The 19,828-nt window shown below is 41.9% G+C and overlaps 1 protein-coding gene across 5 annotated transcripts in view; it reads right to left on the bottom strand.

The window, feature by feature from the left end:
• Positions 1-19,828, bottom strand: part of RASGEF1C (RasGEF domain family member 1C) — a 118,053-nt gene that overhangs the window by 73,216 nt on the left and 25,009 nt on the right. The window contains exon 1 of one of the 5 annotated variants that reach the window (XM_048861793.2): positions 16,559-16,849. The exons of the other annotated variants lie outside the window; for them this stretch is intronic. The gene's annotated coding sequence lies outside the window, so the exon portion shown is untranslated. Of the gene's footprint in view, positions 1-16,558; positions 16,850-19,828 lie in introns of those variants that run through there. 5 annotated transcript variants of the gene reach the window in all.

Below are 19,828 nucleotides of genomic sequence, written 5' to 3'. Positions count from 1 at the left end.
ACACTGTCAAGTCATGTATGGCTCCAAAATTCTATAGATCATACTAGGAAATGTGATCCAGAAAACACTGTAGTGTTTTTTTAACTGACCATTCCAGCAATTGATTTATCTACCCAGATACAGTACTAACACGGTCTCCTTCACCGTAATATCTGAGTAAGTGCCAATTATTTAAAAATACAAATAATCTCTCACTTTCTTTTTCCTCCTTCCCATTCTATAGGAGAAATGGCTTGATTAGTTCATAGGGATTGGTGTGTGTATGTTCATAAAGAACAAATTATTAATCCTCCAATCTCAGATATCCCAATACATCCAAAAATATAGCATAAGTGCAAAGCTCAGTTTATATATAGGACCTACATGAAATGCTGCATTGTTCATTTGAGTTATTTCTTGCACAACTGATTTAAAACAAACAAACAAAAAAAACCACCAACAAGCATTACTTCTTGATACTACCTTAGTAGCAAATTTTGCCTGGGGCCTAAAAGAGCTTGATATGAAACTCGAATGAACAGCAAAGTTATTACCTCATAGTTAAAACAACTGCACTCAAAATTGTAGAGTATAAACCTCAGCCTGTTGACACGCCAGTCCTGCAGTGCGCACACACGCTTAATTTTAAGCCTGTGAGTAGTTCACTTCAATGGAAATGCTTGCACACCTGAAGATGATGCATGTCAGTAAATATTTGTAGTATTTGCAGAACCAGGAATCTAAGGCCTTCCCACAAAATGTTGGTACCTACAGCATTTCAAGCACCTGAATTTTCAGATAGTACGTACTTGCAAAAACTTGGATTTCTGCATCTGTGCATGCAAATCAGGTAATTAGATGTGTGGGTCACATGCACAAATTAGCCTGGTGTACACACACACAGACAATCTTACTCTTGTTGAACAGCACCTTACTCCACAGGCATTTTTGACTGAAATCAATGTGACTATCTATAGAGTAAGGTGCTATGCAATGCAAGTGAGGGTATCAGAATCTGGCTCTCTAATATGTAAAATACTTGCAAATTAGAAGCTGCTCTTGAAAATTTGGTCCGGGCATCACTCCATTCTTGCAAAAGCACTAATGCCAGAGGCTGAGTCCATGACGTGCCTAGAAACATTTATTTGGTCGAATTTCAGAGTAGCAGTCGTGTTATGTCAAACGATCATTTGAAATTGAACAGCATTCTAAGAAATGAGCCAGTCTCCTGCTTCAAATAAAGGACAATGAACAATGTGCACAAATTACTGCCCTCACTGACTTGCTTTCAATTTAAGCCAATGGCTATGAGGTATATGGTATATTTCCAATGTAATACGTAGGAGTTATGCATATGCAAGGAGGGAAGGATAGACCCCAGAGCCTATTTTGGGGGTATTTAACATTGACATACAGAGATTGGTGAACTCTTACAACAGAAATGGTAACGAGAGTTGTATGAGTGGCCCTTACTAGTCCACGTGCAAAAGACTCTTTAATTTTGCCCCTGGGAGAGAACTGGAGAAGGAAACACTCTGGACAAATGTCAATCACTTGGCTTAATGCTTAGTTGGAAAGTCCTCTTATATTGTAGTGATGGGTCGCAAGCATGAATTTTATGAACCTAGTTTGGTAGATTTCAGCTTTAAAAATCTAATTGTCACCATGGCAAATAAACTGACCCCTTGGTGCAGCCTGAGAATCTGATTAAGAATAAATACTATCACTGTGAAGAAAAGAGGTTACTGAAACTACTGATGTAATAAAGGCTAAATATTCATGGTCTAAAGCAAATATAATAAAGAGATTTGTTTGGAAAATTCATTAAAACCTTTGGGTAAAATTTTCAGAAGTTCCTAACTCAGCTCCAGGGCTGGGGATGGGGCTGGGGAAGAGGTGCCTCTCACTGGCTGCGGCAGGTCCAGGGCTGGGGCAGGGGAGAGGCGCCTCTCCCCAGCTGCACAACCCTTGATAGCCTGCTGCACGGCCACACAGTTTAGGGGGAACTTGGACTAGAAGGGGTGTAAATTTTAGTCTGTGCTGGTGTGTTTCGCACTAACTGGCCCACGTGGAACCTGCTGGCATGCATTAAAAGTTTCCTAGTGAGTGTTAATGTAGTCCTGTTTCAAACACACTACATGAATGCACACTATAGAATTTTTAGTGTGCACCAGCAGGGTCCACACAGACCAATTAATGCATGACACACTAATGAGGAATAAAATTTGCACCCCTCTGGTGCAGACTAAAGCACCACATAGAATGCCTGTAGGAACTTATGAGCCTAAGTCCTATTGAAAGTCAATGGGACTTACGCTTTTAAGTGTCCAAGTCACTTTTGAAACTAGGACAGGCACTTTTGAAAATGTCACCCTTCATCTCTATAAAGTATGCCAACAAAAGATCAGATCCTCAGCTAGTGAAAACTGGCATTGCTCCCTCAGCAATGAATTTTCCTACATTGAAGAGCAATGCCATTATATTTTGGGTTTGGTTCTAGTTTGTTCTAGTCTTTGGCAGGGCACTTGAAGATCTGGGATGCTTCTCATACATTCTTTTAAATTCCAAGACTTCTTTTCAAAGCATCAGCTATATTCTTTAAATAAATAGTGATGATATTTCCTTTATGACACTCAATTATCAAGGGACCGTGTTTAAAAGGGAACTAGTGTGCTAACCATCCTGAAACCCCTGAGAAAAGAATACTTGCTATCTCCATGGAGGGGAGGAGAAGGAAAGAAAAAGAAAGTGAAAGGTAATGACAGGATAATCAACAGCTCTCCAGAGATATCAGCTTATAGGGCATAACCATAGTATATCTATTAGAACTTGTTTGCATATCAAGAGAATTCAGTGGGAGGTCTGACAGCAAAGTGCAGCCTTTGTAAATATGGTTCTCTGTAAAGCTGAGAATTTGTTCAAATGTAAAACCAATCTTCCTAACATTTAACTTGGCAACCAACTACTAAATAACATCAATATATCTATTTGGGGCAGCTTGTGCTGTGAAATCACTTCCTATAGCTGCTCTTTTCTGTATTCTGCAGAGTCTCCTGAGACTCAGAGAAACGACCTGTTCTTCCACTCCTCTAAGGGACTACACAGATGGGAATCCCCACTCTGAATATCAGAGAATGTTGAATACTCATATTTTCATGCAGCATGGTAGAGTTGGGAAGATTTTAAACGTTTAACAGAAAGAAACTGAAGCTGCCCAGGAGAAATGCTGCCATTGTATGTTATGGGAATAAGAAGGTGGACTGGAATTTGGTTTTAGACATCAAAATCTCATCCACAGCCTTGTTGGATAGGCCTGCAGCCATATCATCTTAAATAGTGATCTCATCAGATTTCGGAACTGTGCAGGGTCAGCCAGTTCCAGTCAGTGCTTGGATGGGAGACCTTCTAGGAAAACTCAGGAAGCCATGTTGGTGTTTCACGGTGACACTCCTTCTCTGGAGTCAGTACTTAACCCATTTCCTTCCTGGAAGTAATGAACACTGTGCTGCTGGAAGTTCTGTCTATCTGAATGAGACATAAACCAAAGGGAAAATCCTGGTTCCACTGAAGCCAATTGCAAAACTTCCATTCATTTCAATAGGGCCAGATTTTCACCCAATTTATGATTATTAAAGATCCCACAGCAATTTTTGCAAGAGCAGAGGTGTCAATCCCAGTGCCTTGGCCAGATTCCAGCATTGACCCCCCCCACCGATTGATTCATTTTGATATAGATTTCTTCTTCTCTTCCTGTCCTACGCGGTTTTACAATGTTGCCATAGACTATTAAACAGCTGCCGTTTCCCACCTCAAAGGGTGGCTGCCATTCAGTAGTCATTCTTGTTTACAAAGAACTTTGGGATTAACACTTAAAATGTAAAATATGACTGTCATCATCTGTCCCACTGAAAATGAGAACCGGCCAAGACACCAAGATGATCTCATACTGTTTTGACAAGCTCCATGGAATCTTTCACCTTCACCATAACAAGAAATGGGGAGGCAATAAGACATTCAGCTACTGTAAATTATCTAAACCTGGCATCTCTGACAATACTAATGATCAATGTCATGTACTTTTCCCACTCTGGTGGGAAATTTTAGAATTGTATCGCTATTATAAAAATGCCATAACTCATTTCTGCACATTACAATTTTTTACTTCAATATACTGAATACCCACAAATATACTGCATAATTAATTGGCTGGGGGAAAAAAATCTCTCCCTTATACATGGTCCAATCTACCAGTAGTGTGGAGACCTACACAGCAAACTGGACTTCAGAAGCTGAGTCATTTCTGAGTGGAGATTCATCGACCAAATCCTCCACTTTTTAAATGTTCCTTTTTATGTTACAATGGCTCTTCATTCCACTCCAGGGGTGAATGGCAAACCATGAAAGGCTCGAATCAAAAGGCTCTCTTGGAACTTGCTCAGTCATCATTCAATGACCACCTTCTACAAAAACACTGAGGAGCGCTTGGTTCCAATACTATACTAGATAATGCAATGTTTGTGATGTACTGTCATATTTCCATATTCTCAGAAATCTGAACTTTTCTCTCTTTCACACCTGAGACTCTTGGATAATTTTCACTTTCTCCAGTTCAATTGCACTTTTCATTTGCAAGCAAGTTAAGGCAGGAGTCTTAGTGGATGAGTAGTTTCACTATCTACATTTCACTAACACCTTAGAGTTGGCCTCCTTCCAGCCAGCAAGCTTTTAAGAATTCTAAAGAAACCTTTGTATTCAAGACCCTGCCTCTTGCACAAGTATGGTATTTGCTGAAGAGTGATGCTATGAAAATGACATCATGGCGTGGCATGCTTGTTCTCCCTCAGTGACTTCTGTGTTTCATTTGTTTTGCGCAGGAGTCAAAACTAAGGTTTTCCGAAGGGTCAGCATCACAAGCCCAGCCTCACAGAGCATAACATGGCATTCAGCTTTCTACTTCAGACATCAAACACATCAGCAACAATAAGGATTAAGCAGCCAAATCTGAGCTGGCCATTTTTTATTTTAAATGATTCATGAGACTGATTAAAATACATCTTGTTCTTCCATAGCTACATTGGCTCTGCACTGCTGTAGGAGTATGATTTAGTTTCCTCCCTACAGTAACCTAAGCACAAAGAGGAGAAGACAGATGCAGTAATAAGGAGCCCATTTTACAGTCGCTTGTCCGATTCTAATGACTCCTTCACTAACTGGATCTAATGTGATGATTCATTATGAGCCAACTGTGTGTCCTTACTCAGGCCAGGCAGTTTACTCCTTGAGTAATTACAATGAAGTGAATGAGATGACTCACAGAGTAAAGTACTGTTCAACATGAGAAAATGATGGCAGAATCAGGCCCTATACATTAAAACAACGTTTAATAGAATGATAGACACACTGGGAGTCACATTACTGTTGAGGTTAACTTGGCTCTTCCGGTCCTACCCCAATGGGAAACGCGGTTTTTCATTTTAAACCCCAAGATACTGCAGTTCATTACGTAGCTTGTTTATTTCTAGTGCTACATGACTGTCAAAGGGGACAAGGAATCTCTTACTCCTAAGAGAATGGTGACACAATAAAGAGAAATCTTCAGTCTCTCAGAGGCCAAAAAAAAATGTTTTAAAACCACTTTAGGTCTTAGCACCCAGGAGAAGACTGGTGAAACCAATCACAGCAATGATTTTAATTGCACTGGCAATCGCCATCAGTCCACAACAAGAAAAGCAGACAGGGGAAATCAGAGTCATGGAGAGGCACTGTGTGGCGACTCTTCCATTGTGAGATTTCGCTGCTATGCAGCCGCAACTTTTCCTTTTTCTTTTTTTTTAAAGTCGCTGGACTATCAATCCTTCATCCAAAGGACAGCACTGGTTCTTCCATTTGAAACCTGGTATGATATACCGCCTGAAAACACATCTTTAAATATGAATTTTAAAAGAGATCCCTCAAAATTTACCATGACAAGCATGTAGCCCCATTTATTTCTAACCACTTAAGCCCAAATTTTAATGTACCAGGGGTGAACTTTATTGTTGTTACTTATTTAATAGTCTATGCTCAGAGGAGGTTCTGTGAAGTCATAGTGAAACACAATTTAATTTTTAAATACGGTTTTGCAAGCTGGTCCCTAGAGTTAATTATCTCCTGATAATTGGGGAAACGGTCTTGAAATGCATGTGTTTGAAAGAGAACTACAGAGAATGAGAAATAACTAGTGCACAAACTCCTTTAAAGGTGCCAATTCTCCATTTGTTTAAATGGGTCTTAACACATCAGAACATTCTCCCCATGACAAAATTAATGCAAATCCATGGGGATCACTTGGCAATGTTGAATTACAATATCAATGCAAGGGTGTAGAGACCACATTATAATGTCAAAATAGTGTCAATGCAAGTCTGCAGAGACTGTTATAATGTCAGATTACATTGACATTTTAAATACATGTAGACCAGAGTCATTATTTGACATAGTCCTAATCCCCATTACTTCAGTCTTTTAAACCTGGACTGGATTAAACACTAGAAAAAATCGTATAGGGATTGGGCTGACTAGAGAACACAGTGCAGCTCATCCAATTGAAGCTACTATCCTAGACTCGGCATACCCTGGATTCAGGCCAGGACATGCAACTGAAACCACTTTAGAGGCACGGATGAATGATCTCCCGTTGTCAGTGGATCGAGGGCAGACATCTATTCTCATCTTTCTGGACCTCTCCGCAGCATCTGACGCTGGGAACAATAAGATATGGCTGTCTCGCCTGAGGGGGGTGGCAAAGGTCCAGGGTAGAGCCAGATTAAATTTTTCACCTGAAACATTTGTGGTAAAAAATACACATTCAGGTTTACCAAACCATTTCATTAATTTGTGTCCATTTCAGCAAAATTGTTTCAGTTGAAAAAATCCTAATAAAGTAAAAATGCTTCATTCTGACATTTTCAAAATGAAACATTTTGTTTTTTTCAGGTTGAAACTACATTTAGAAATTTCCTTTCATTTTATTTTTTAAAAAAACATTTGAAAAGTACCCAAAATCAAATTGAAACATTTTGTCTGACCTGGAACCAGTATTTTTTTCTACTTTTCTCCATTGCCAGTGAACCAAAAAAATATATATCCACCATACACACTGCTCTAGGTAAGAAAAATGCATTACAGTGGTGTGACTCAATCCTGGAGGGATGCACTCGGTGACTAGTGATGGGAAACTTCACCTTCACTTCCACACCCTCACCTGTGGAGTCCTACAAGGATCAATTTCCTTGTAGGTCTCCAGTCCTATTCATATATTCATGCAGCCACTCGATGAACTGGTCAGACGACACAGACTCAAGTATCAGCTATATGCAGACGATACACAACTCTACCTATCCTTCCCCACCTCTGGCCATACCACTACCAAGTTGGCCCAGTGCTTGGCTGAAGAATATTGGCTGAAGATGAATCCAAGCAAGACAGAGGTGAAAAGTTTGCAGTCACATTGCAATCCCCTTTGGTTCAAGTTGCACATCCACAATCGGTCAACTCAGTCTTAGTTCAGGAGTGCTCCTGGATGCTGAGCTCTTACATAGCAGCAACTGCAAGCGTAACACTTTCTACAATGTCTAGCTGGCTAAGACTCTGTCCCGTCCTGGCAAATGACAATCGAGCCTCAGTTATTCACTCCTTTGTCACCTTTGTGCTGGACTACAGCAACGCAATATACCTGGGCACGAAACATTCACCGCTTCAGAAACTCCAACTGGTGCAGAGCCCTGCAGCATGTCTCCTCAGCAACACCGACTACCATGAGCACATGGGACTTGTCCTCCTCTGTCTACACTGGCTTCCCATAGAATCAAGGTTTTGGTGCTTCTGTCCAAGTTGCTCAATGACTGGACTCAGGGTATCTAGAAGATTGCCTAAAGCTCCGGGATGAAAACCATGGTCCACAACTTTGCTCCTCTGGCACACTGGAACTTTCTACCGTTAAGGTAAAAAGTTCCCTGTGCAGGAGACAGCACTTTCTTGGGGACAGGTAATTAAGGCGCCATCACAAATCCCACCACATTCCACTGTGGATGCAAGGTCCATTTCTTTGACCTTGCCTTTTCTACCAAACAAACAGAAATGTGTGTGTATAACCACAAAAAGTCCAAAACACACACTACGCTGGGAACAGCGTGAGAGAACAGACACATGACAAATGTTAAGCATACTGCTAAACGCACTACTGGAAGGCACTCAGATACTATGGTGATGAGAATAATATAACAACCTACATAAAACCAAAGAGAGTTCAATTCTGCATTGGCCAGGAGATGGTATAGAGCAACACACAGCTCCCTTCTATCTCCTTTCCCTGTATTTACGCAGAATATAAAAAGACCATGTTATATCATCACTTCACAAGAGCAACACAATTTCCAAGTAGGTTTGCTGAGATTTTGCTACGGCATATGCTAATCATGAGCAATAATATCTAGCTTTAGTTTATCACTTGTACTAGAAGATAGTTGTAGAATGTATTTGGACAAAAATCACCAGGATACAGTACATTGTCCAATGTGCTGTGATCTTTTAGAAAAGAACCTGAGCTGGCTGTATACCAGTCCAGCCCCTTGGCATAACATAGAATAATCAGAAGGCCACAATCACACTATCTGGGCCAAGAAGTCATAAAAATGGCTCCTCTTCAGATTTTTATGCAAACTGGCTCATGTTTCTGCAATACCCCATGCCTATTACCCAACTATATTTCCACATGGAGGTAGATTTACCATTAGCTCCTGAAGGAGGCACTTTTTCAAGGGCAGGAGTAGTAAAATACTTAAGAAATCTATGTTTGAGAGCAGGGGACAGAAAGGAACAATACAATACAAGATGGGTTATGATGCTGGTTTTGTCATAAACAGGTGTGACGAAGTGGGAATGTTCTTAATGTTTTCTCTGAATACTGTGTGGGAGCCTCAGTTTCCCCTATGCAGTTCTTAAGTATCTAGGTGGTGGGATAAGGGTGTGTGATTGTCGCAGAGTCCCAGAGAGCCAGTGTGATGCTGTCTGCACAGAGAATGGCCGACACCCTGTCTCCTGGCAACTGATGGCCTGGGCCCCTCCTCTGCAAAGGTGCCAACTGAAGGTGTTGGACCACAAAGAGATCAGGTGGCCTCCTAGCCCAGGAAAGAGACAAAGGCGAGAGGAGGGGCGAGAGAGTGGCAGTTTGGAGCTGGCTGAGGAAATGGAGGGAGGCCCGGATGGGACTCTGGCCTCCCTGCCCCCAAAGATGGACCTGACTGCGGGGTCCTGCTCTCTGTACCTACAAGCTCTGTTTTAGACCATGTTCCTGTTGTCTAATAAAGTTTCTCTTTTACTGGCTGGCTGAGAGTCACGTCTGACTCCTGAATTGGGGTGCAGGGGCCCCTGGCTTCCCCAGGAGCCCCGCTTGTGCGGACTTGCTGTGGGAAGTGCATGGTGTGAGAAGGGGATGCTGAATGCTCCGAGGTCAGACCCAGGAAGGTCGAAGCTGTGTAAGCTTCTTGCCCTGGAGACAGTCTGCTCACAGAGAGGAGGCTCCCCCAGAGTCCTTACTGGCTTCATATGGAGTAGTTTCAGAGCATCGCCGGTGACTCCGTGACAGCAGGATAGGAACATTTCTCTGAAAAGCTGTGGTTAAAAGAATGTTGGGAACTTGAAATTTGCTCATTGGTTTGTAACATTAAAGAGGTCCCTGCAGAGATGGATTAGTAGGCAGAATGCAGGGGAGCTGTGGTTCAAAGGTTCATGATAAATTTATGACAGAGTTTTGCAAGTCATCACGTAGATATTACCATTTCCAGATATCTGATACAAACTATATGTTATGCCATCCTATGGTTCATGGATGCAGGGCCCAAGCAAGAAGACAGCATCTTTCTCATTTTAAGGCTGATTATGTGTCTTAATCCTAAAGAAGAATAGTTTTAATGTTTTGCTTTTGTCTTGATTGTACTCTAGTACTAAGGATTCTCCCTTACAGGGCCTGATCCAAAGCCCACTGAAGTCAATGGGAATATTCATTGGGCTCTGGATCAAGCACGGTCATCCAGCTTATGCACAAAAGTAATGTTTTCAGCACATGCTGTACCTGTCAATCAAAACCCTGGCCTCTGCAATATGTGGATCACTGAGTGCAGATCCGATAGAGCCATGGTGTTCTGTGTCTGAGCACACAGATAATGAGAACAAAGACAGTGCAAAGGTCAGGCTTCATTCCTTCCTCCACCTATACTGAGCTCTCTCCTCAAGCACTTCCTGAAAATAGAGTTCTCTAAAGGTAGGTCTACCCTGCCATAAAAGATCCGCAGCACGGCCATGTCAGCTGGCTCAGGCTGTGGGGCTATAAAACTGTAGTGTAGGCATCTGGGCTCAGGTTGGGCCCACAAGGGGCTGTGGGTCTCAGAACCTGGGCTCCAGCCTAAGCCCAAACATCTCCACTGCTATTTTTAGCCCCACAGCCCCAGCCCCACAAGCTTGAGTCAATTGAGCCAGGCTCTGAGACTCAGCACCATGGTTTTTTAATTGCACTGAAGATGTGCCCTAAGTTCCTATTCACAATAAAGGGGTGCTATAGTGTGATTGTGCAGCTATGTATCATAATACCTTGCTATTTATTGTGCGGTTGTGAACTTACACTTACATTTGACCTCATAGTAATGTTATGTTTGTAATGATACAACTGAACCATTCCAGCCTATTGGGCAGTGCCTCGAGACTCTTTGCTAAGCAGAGTGTTTTCATGCTAGACCTTAGCAGCTCCAAAGGATCAGATCTGTTCTATAAAACATGGCTATAGCAGTTCTAATACCTGGTTAATTAACGTGGCGCCCCTCAGCTATTCTAGAGATCTGTCACAACAGCGTAACAATGATGTACATAGAGAAAATCACAGGAGGTGTCCATTCTCCTCTTGATGTGCATGCTTAAATCCATTAACGTTAACAAGAATTATGCAGCTTGATAGGAGAATATGTAAAAATCCTCATTAGAAATAATATTTTCTTCCATTATTTTAAAAATTAAGATACTGGATACTCTTTCTCTTGTTAGACAGACGGTGACAGTTCATTACAGGGGTTCTTTATATACCTACACAGTACTTTATATACAGGATGCTTTCCTAGCAGGAAATGCTGAACAATATGAACTATGCTTCCCCCCGCCTGCCTCATATCATCTTTCCATTATGTGCTCCTCAAAAGAAGCAAAAAGGGTGTCCCTCCTAAGCACTTAGCATATGCAGGTGTGAATGACAATGCAAGGGGTAGGGCAGCAGCACCAAATCCCAAATGCCTGAAAGCTTGTTCCTCCATCAAGGATGGGTGTAACTTAATCAATCTCTACTGAATTGTGCTGGGTACACCAGCAATTAGTTTGCTCATTATTTATGTTCCTCACTACCGTTGTGCCCCTGCCTTTTATGATTAAAAAGTGAATGTCATATTCATAACAGGTGCCCAGTTCACAGCCCAGGATACCGAAGCCCTAAGTTTAGCCACACAAACAGGGGCAACATGGCTGTTGTGGCTTCCTCTCACTCTGGGAGGTAATATGGAGCATCGGTCGGTGGCCCTCAACACCTGCCCTGGAAGCACCACCTCTCAAGGAGGGAGGATTCCAGACTCCGATCCACCAGGCAGTTAGTGAGGGTAGTGGTTGGTTTTGTGAGGAAGATGCCTATTCACTAGGAACTAGAGAGACACCACAAACTAATTTCACACAGGTGACTGAACAGCTGTCAAAGACACTGCCTTTGGTTTCTGGAAACCCAGGCTGAAGCTGGATTTGACCTCGCAGCTTTGAACTAAAAGTTTCGTAAGTCCATTAATAACAGCTTGAACCACCTTGCCCCCATAATCAAGACCAGAGTTAGGCATCAAAGCCCTCATTTCTAATAGCAATTGGAATCCACAGACCTGAATTTCTTGTGGTGCCTATATTTTAGTCAGTTAACATTGTTAGTAACGTGCTTTATGTTTAAAACCATTACAATGACTTGGGAAGCCTTTCATCAGAACAATATGTTCTTCTGAAGCTCCATTGTTTAACAGGATTATTCACATCTCTCCCACTGACAAGCTACAATGTAGGGCAAACAGGCATTAGAGAGGATAAATGTAACTTCAGTGAAACCAACAAAGTAAAATTCTTACTTTATAGACTGAGCTTTTCCTTAATTGCCTTATGTACACCTGGGGCAGATAATCACCTGCGGATGAACTTGTTTGTTGAGAATATTGAAATCAGTAGGCAAAAGTATTTCACTGTGAGAGCCCCCTACGTAACTTCTGGGATTTTATTTCAAAGTTATTTTTTCTTTATCTTCTTGAAGTTCATCCTATTACAATATTGGAGGGCTTTCAATTCCTCTTAAAGGAAATTTATAGTACTTCAGACAGCTTGATAAACCTTTACTAAATAAGCCTAACTAGCCATATATAGTGATGTGCATGTATGAATAGAACCGATTTTTCAGAACTATTTCTAGAAACGCTTTCTCTCTCTCACCATCTCCATAATTATGAATGGGGGTATTGTCTCCAGTCACCAAAATACTACAGATGCTTATTACTATTTGCATTTCTCAAAGTACCTATCATAATATCTCCAATTTACCAATTTTAGAGTATCTGTTAATGACATAGATGGTCAGAATTTGCTTGGTGTTAATCTGAAATAACTCCACTGAATTTACTGGAATTACTTTGTATTGACTGGTGTAACAGAGCAAAATTTAACCCAGAGATGCATCTGACCACCATTGTAACACATGAGACCCACCGGAAGTTTTCAAAGTAGTTGTAAATCGTGCTCTAGGTTTTAATTCAACAGTCTGCTCTCTTTTCAATGTGTGACCATCTTCACGTGTCTCTGGATGAAAATAGAAAGACAGCTGCTCTATTAAGACAATAAATTACCATTAGGAGTGAGACACTGGAAGAATTGGTGGAGATCAAGCAAGCTGTCCTTAGATCTCTAGCTTAACCTGACACTAACACTGGTCAAGCAGACAGAGCAACTAACCAGCCAAAAAGTTATGATGTTGACATCATAAAGTTCAGTAATTAAACAGAAATAAGCCCCACTAAGGCAAAAACACAACTAGACTCAGAATCCAGGTTCCATAATCCCCTCCATGCCACACAAGCCAAGACTGGTTACATATTGGTCTCTTCCTCTCAAGGTGGCTTTCCTTAAGATAGAAGTCTGGCGTGTAGCAGCACCACCTACCCAGTCTGCCACCAGAGCTGCTGCTGCCTCAGTTTTCCCTCATACACTTTGGTTCTCTGAGTCTTCAGTGCAATCAGGTTGCTGAGGTAACGTGGCTCTATGGCTAAATTACTGAAGTCCAACCCCTCCCAGGGTGCCAGCATCCAGAAGTACATACAAACAAATCTTCCACCCCCGTCTCACCAGGCGGAGTCCTTCCTTCCCAAGGGTCTATGTCACACCCACACATTTCCACTCTTCTCCTGGGCTCCTCTCTAGCCCTTCAGGGCTCTGGTCAGTTCCCACTTGTCCCCTTAATATCAGGGGGTTGCACTACTTCACCTCACTAGGTGGGGGTATAGGGGAACCCAAACCCACCCTCTTCTATGGATGACTGGACCTGAGGCCCCTAAAGAGTTGGGCTGTCTGCTCCCATAGCCAAAACCTCACTCTCTTTCCCAGGACTTCTTACTAAATTGCCAACCTTTCTGGATGGCCTCCCACTCTTTATGGAGCACCAGTTCCTAGGGCTCCACACCCCGGAATCCCTCTCGGGAGTCTCTCTCAGGTATGCTCTTTCCTCTCCCAGCAGTCCCTGCTGCGAGTCACCAGACCCTTTGTCAAATGACATCATTCATTACCTCCACCTGGGGAGGCAAGCTAGATCTGTAACAGGTGTAGCCGAGCCCCCTAAGGTCTTAAAGGGCCAGCTCATGCTATGACATGGTTACACTACAGTATTCATTTTTCTTAAGGCCTTCCTCCTCACTCCACAGGCACAGATATTCTGTCAGGGAACAATCCACAGTCCATTGCAGTTATCTGAAAGAGTCCATTGCAACGGCCTATGGATCAGGCCCAAGATCACAATACAGAATGAAAAGCTAGAGGAACTTCCTTAGACTATTGCTATAAACTCTAGCTTTTTCTTACAAGTCCTCTGATGTTTTTGGATTCAGCTTTGCCTCCCTCAAACTCACCTCTGAATTTGGCCTTCGGTCTATGAATGGTTAAAAAGTCTACGTTAGCATTGTACCTAGTGTAAAAATATCTGGGAATGTAAAATCTGCTGGGACCTATGGGAATGAACTAGAATAATATGATTTTTATTTTACTTTAATTAACTGTTAATTGTCTAAGGGAAAATGTGTGTTACCCACAGTGTTTTACTTTATTTTAATAAGAAATCCTCTGGCATTAACCCAAAGCAAGTGGGGATTAAATTGTGCTGACTTGCGTGGAAAGTACTCAACATTTCTCGGTCTCATTGCCTCAATGCAGCATCATAAATAAGCTTGATAAAGTGTGGCTTTCTGGCTCAGGCCAATTTGGAGACATACCTGGGAGATTTATCTCTAGTATCCCCTGTCCTCTGACGCTGCTGAATGTACCAACTTATCACTGCCATATTGTTAGTGTTGGACCCTGGATTGTTTGTAGCATCTATCAGTGGTTTACAGTGCCTGTTATATAGCGTCACTATAAACAGCTAGAAGCTGATTGTTGCCTGCATTCATCACTGAAGAGGTAAAGACAAGACCTAGCAGTTCTTAGCCTTCCTACACCACATTTTCTACCAAAGGCAATTGGGTGAAGAGCATTTTTCTTTATCACTATGTAGAGACAGATTTAGATTTTTCTGTATCTTAGGCCATGGGTTAGAAAAACAGTGTGTGACTAAAGAGAATTTTTTCTCTTAGGACTCTATTCTTGTCAAGATCTCTTTTCTGTGGCTTTGATAATAGCATCAAAATGGCCTTCCCCTGCTTTGTACCCGAGCCTACATCCAAAGTTCCTCAGCACTGTCTCCTGAATAAGTCATCATCTTGGCTTTCACAGTGCCTCCAGAAGGGACAGAGCAAGAAGTCAGCTAAATCACCTGTTCCTCCAGGTAGATGCTCTTTAAAAACTGACTGGCAGTTTCAGGGAAGTTAAAGGGATACAGGTTTTGACTTTGCCAATGTGTGCTCTGCTAAGAGATATTTGCAAATCCTAGATTATGATAGTCATAGTCTGCTCCATTAATTCACAGTTGAAAGTGAAGAGAGCAAGACAAATAAGGTCATGAGATTCTGGGCTTCTACCACAAACAATATGATTAGGGTTTTTTTTCCAGGCAGATTCAAACTGATACAGATAAACTGCTAACTGTTTTCCTTCACTCTCATAAAACATGACATTTCAGACTAATGGACTGCTTGAGGTTATGACCCTTTGGCTTGCTGCTCACTTTATCACTTGACCTCTATCATGCTCACTCCTCTGTGATTCAATTAGCTCCCTACAGCCACGGTGTGTGCACAGAGTGTTTCAAGGTTTCCTTATTATACATGTGTAATGTAGCACTTCACGCTATAGTGCCTGGTGGAGTGCTGCAGCTGGGCAGAGAGCGTTATCCCAACCAGGTTTCCATGTTATTTTGGTTCTCCATGAATGGTTCCAATGGAGCCAGACAGAATCTAGCTAGAATAGGTAAATTCAAATGGCAATAAGTGCATCGCCAACTAGGACTTCATGGGTGTCCCATTGCTTTTACTTCATGGTTGCAGGAACTTCATGCAAGAGCAGTGATAGAATTCAGAACCTCCTACTCCAAAAGCACAGGCCGACCCTACCACTGTGTCTGAAGGAGAATCTCCATTGACTGTTAGAACTATATGGGCTATGGCACAAAGTTCAACAACTCTGACTATCCAGTAGAAAGAACAAGAGTACTTGTGGCACCTTAGAGACTAACAAATTTATTAGAGCATAAGCTTTCGTGGGCTACAGCCCACTTCATCGGATGCAGCTGTATCTGTACGAGTTTTTTCTTGAAGTTGATGGATTTCCATTCCATACGGCTAAATTCAGTGCCTTGCATAATGACCAATTTCAGAGTAGCAGCCGTGTTAGTCTGTATCCGCAAAAAGAACTTGTGGCACCCTAGAGACTAACAAATTTATTAGAGCATAAGCTTTCGTGGGCTACAGCTCACTTCATCGGATGCATAGAATGAACTCGTACAGATACAGCTCTGTATGTATATAGAGAAGATATATACATATATATCTTCTTACTATATGTTCCATTCTATGCATCTGAAGAAGTGAGCTGTAGCCCACGAAAGCTTATGCTCTAATAACTTTGTTAGTCTCTAGGGTGCCACAAGTTCTTTTTGCGGATACAGACTAACACGGCTGCTACTCTGAAATCTATCCAGTAGGAAGAACTGGTATATAACAGAGTAAATAACAACCATTATCTCAGTTAATCAATATTCAAATCTTGTCCTCTTTCAGGTTCAAGCACTATACCAAATTAGTTTTACTAACTAGTTTAAATAATATACAATTTATATATTTACATTCATACAGGAAACAGTTCCTTGTCACCTGCTGTGACATTGTATGTGGTTTACCAGTTGTGTTGTCTGTCTTGCTTTCTGCCAACACCTTTCATGGGCATTCTCCATCATGAACAGCAGACACACTCTTCTGAAAAAGTATGTGAGTGCATGTTTACAGGTCAGTTCTTCCCTCCAGCTTCCTCATTGGACCAAAGCCTCCACTGCTCTCAAATGCTGTACGTTAATTTCCATTAATTTCCATGTGCTCAGCCCACATTCAGGGATTTACGTGTTTCCACAGTTGATATGTAGCTACATGGATTCCCAAACCAGAAGCCTTCTATAAAAAGCACCAGAGAGAAAACAGAGACAGAAAAAGATAATATTCCTAACATTGTTCATTGTAATGGTTTCAGGAGTGGTGGCAGGCTTCAAACTAGGAGACATAGGTGGCTGGATTTGATGTTCACTTCTCACTGATGCTGGTTGAAAAAGGAATAAGAGCTGAACGGATACATAGAGGAGCAAAACTATCCCTTTTGTTTTCCCACAATTAGAGCACTGACTCTTGACAGTATCACACTCTGCTCTAGACAGGTAACTCTAATCCCAGGACCCAAAGCCAACACTGTGTGCATTACCATGCTATACAGAGTTCCTCTTTAGTACGGCTGGGCTATCACGGAGTCTTCATATTTGTGAGGATAGTAGTTTGTTGTCACCGTATTCTCAGGTCTTGTAAGATGACATGTGAATGAATTCAGCAGTTATGTGCCAAGGAAAAGGGCGGCGTAAGCTTCATTCTCCCAGATGAAACCTTGGGCTGTGCCAACCTGCACTGCATTATGCATGTTGAACAAAACCCTTTAGCTCCACTTTGCATTAGCATGCTGAAGCCACAACTTTCACTTCCTGCCTCAGAGCGCAGCCCCTGCTTTACATAAATCTTTAATGAAATGCTCTGCCTCCAGCACTAATGCCAGAGCACAGACGACAGGGCTGAAGGAAAACACGGTTTTGCCTCCAAAACCAGAGCAGTTCTACAGATAGTAAATGTGATTTTTATGTGCTATGGATTGGTGGGGTCCCTGGGGCTCCATTAGACAGGCTCTAGCATTAAGGGATGTGAGAAGCTGGGAGAAGAATTGTAAGTACTTTCCAGAAAGAAAGAATAAGAAGGCAGTTTAACTGCAGTGCCTGGTAAAAACACAGCAGGCTCAGTCCAGTTGTCTGATATGTGCATTTAGTCTAAGCATGTGCAGAAAACGACATTCTAGGATGAACAGTCTGTATTGTCAATCTCAAGTGTTCAGAACCCAGGAGTCAGCGCCCTTCTCCCTCCCATCATGAGATTTAAAAAAAAAAAATCTCATTATTTTTAAGACAAACAAAATAATACATTGGGCAGTGCTTAATTTGTAATGAAAGAGGTGCCAGGGCTCAAGCAATTTGTTTACATTCATAACTGATGCAGCAAGCCCAGAGGTGCCAGGGCTACGAACTGCCACGCCTAGAGGTGCCAGGACTCAGTCCTGGCAAGCCCTGGTACAAATTAAGTGCTGCATTTGGGGCTTTTCCTATTTGCCCTTTGGGGTTTTTGAGCCTTTCTGGTTCACATTTCCAAGCTTTTCTCCACAACTACGAGGGCTAGAAATTTACTTTAAAAAAGTGGAGAGCATCCAACTCCAGATGTTGGGATTTCAAGATAAAAAACACCAAACGTTATGAAGCCTGGGCTAAAATTGTGAGAGTTGGCAACAAACGAGCCTGCTATGGTGCGGATTGCAAGGCAAGATCAAGAGGCGATGTGTCAGAGATCAAGAAAGCTGCAAATGTAGACAGGAATTTCTTTTTAAAAAAATGCAAATATTTAAGACTTCACGCAACAAGGCTTGATTCATGTATTCAAAGACATCTAGGGGAATTAAGATACACATTGTCCATCAATCATGCCATTGTTATTTTATCACTACAGCAGTTAGGAACCCTAGTCATAGACCCCCTTGTGTAAGGCACTGAACAAACACAGAACAAAAAGATGATCCCTCTCCCACAAATCTAAGTATAAAACAAGAGACCACAGATGGATGGATAGACAGACAGACAGACAGGGAGTACACAGAAACAACGAGACAATATTAGTCACTGTGATTGGCAGTGGTATTAGCAAGCCAGTGAACTAATCATGGTCAATTTTTTTTTGTAGGAGGATGTTCGTTTAAACCCCTGAGACTGCTTTGAAAAATCTCAACTCTGAAGTCTAAATTGGCTGCCCAACTCCTCATTTAATATAGCTGCTTCTAGGCCCCAATTCCGCAAAATCACATAAGCACGTGCTTCAGCGTGAAACAATCAATGGGGCTACTTGTGTCATCAAATTTAAAATCCATAAATGCTCTGCTGAATAGGGATGGGATTATCCACAGACTTAAGGGCCTGCCTGAGCAGAGGCCTTAAACATTCACAGTAGTCGCCATTAGGAAGTTAACATTTGCCAATAGCGAACACACAGTTACAGCACTTTTAATTATTCTAACTATAGGTAAAACCTGTGGTCTCTGAGAGGCACTGTGTGGCAGCTGCTGGCAAATAGCAGCTTATGAATGAGCATTTGGGCTCCCAAATGGGGGATTTGAGAACCCAGGCCAGAGCCATGGGCCTGAAAGTTAATTCTCCTTCAACTAGCTCATCATTTAATTATATAATCTGCAGAGTAACAGTCCTGAACATCTGATATTTAAACAATATATAGCTTCAAAATAATCTCTCTCTGAATTTCTTGGTTTTCTCTACTAGACAGCACAGGGTTGTTGAAACCGAAAAATAAACTCCAGAAAAAGGGCAATCGTTTAAAAATATCAACAATGAGTAGTGGATAGCTTTCCCACACACAAAATAGAGATGCAGAACTGAGTACCCCAAAGCACAGGGGCTCGATTCAGCCATTTTTGAAAAAGGACCAACTGCAAAATTTGCATCTAGTCTTGAGTTTCGGTTCCAAAGTTTGGGAGTAATCAGAACCAGTCCTCTGATTCAGGCCATCTCTAATGAATGCAGGAACTTGTCAATACACCAATGATTCCAAACGTACATTGGTTTTTTATACAACTGTTGCTAAATTTTAATGCACAGAAAACCCATGAACAACACTAAGCTTCTGCTGTCGTAGCAGTTTTAATTCTGCCATCACCTCCAGGGTAGAGGATGGCAACTTGTATCCAACCCGCGAGCCGCATTCCATCTTTTATATGTATCTGCATCTGCACCCGCACTCTACCTCACTGCTAG

The sequence above is a fragment of the Caretta caretta genome, chromosome 8 (assembly GCF_965140235.1).
Source record: "Caretta caretta isolate rCarCar2 chromosome 8, rCarCar1.hap1, whole genome shotgun sequence".
NCBI classification, from domain to species: domain Eukaryota; kingdom Metazoa; phylum Chordata; order Testudines; family Cheloniidae; genus Caretta; species Caretta caretta.
This window is presented reverse-complemented; position numbering and strand designations above follow the sequence as displayed.